The sequence below is a fragment of the Terrapene carolina genome, unplaced genomic scaffold, assembly GCF_002925995.2.
Source record: "Terrapene carolina triunguis isolate 2854851 unplaced genomic scaffold, T_m_triunguis-2.0 Scaffold84, whole genome shotgun sequence".
Taxonomy (NCBI): Eukaryota; Metazoa; Chordata; order Testudines; family Emydidae; genus Terrapene; species Terrapene triunguis.
The window spans coordinates 6,570,319-6,570,950 of NW_020664435.1; positions in this window are offsets into that span (position 1 = coordinate 6,570,319).

A 632-nucleotide genomic window follows, 5' to 3' on the forward strand; every position below is an offset into this window, starting at 1 on the left:
CAGTGCATGAAGGGAACTGAAGCCCGGATGAAGAACAACTTGAACAAGATTACCCCAGGAAAGACTAAAACCAATGCTAACAGGAAGAGAGAAATGCTCTGAGGAACCAACATCTCCCCTCCAGTAGTTAAGATAGTTCTGAATGGCCCAGAGGCTGTGCACTCACTTGTGACTCTGCTCACTCAAACAGCAGTTGCCAAGATCACCTTCTATTTCTGGCTATCAAGAAGATTCTATTATTTGTGGAGAATGATCTGCCTATAGTAGTTCAGATGTTTGCCACCTCAGCCTGGACTACTATAACTTAATACCCAAGTCTAGATAAGTTAATGAAGATACATTTGTTACACACAGCACAGCCCATCTCCTAAGCAAGATGAGGTGATGGGAACATAGTACACTAGTGCTCTGCAACCTGCACTCATTCCTCTCATTCATTGGACCTACTTCAAGGTTCTCTATTGATCTACAAAAGCCTTAATAAATAGGGCCATGCTACTTCAGTGACCATCTCTGGACCTCCCAAGACCCACTGTGTATGGTTTTCTACAACTAACAGAGTTGAGGTATACACTGTAAAGAGCTAGAAACAGGGCCGGCTCTGGCTTTTTGGCCGCCCCAAGCAAAAAAAA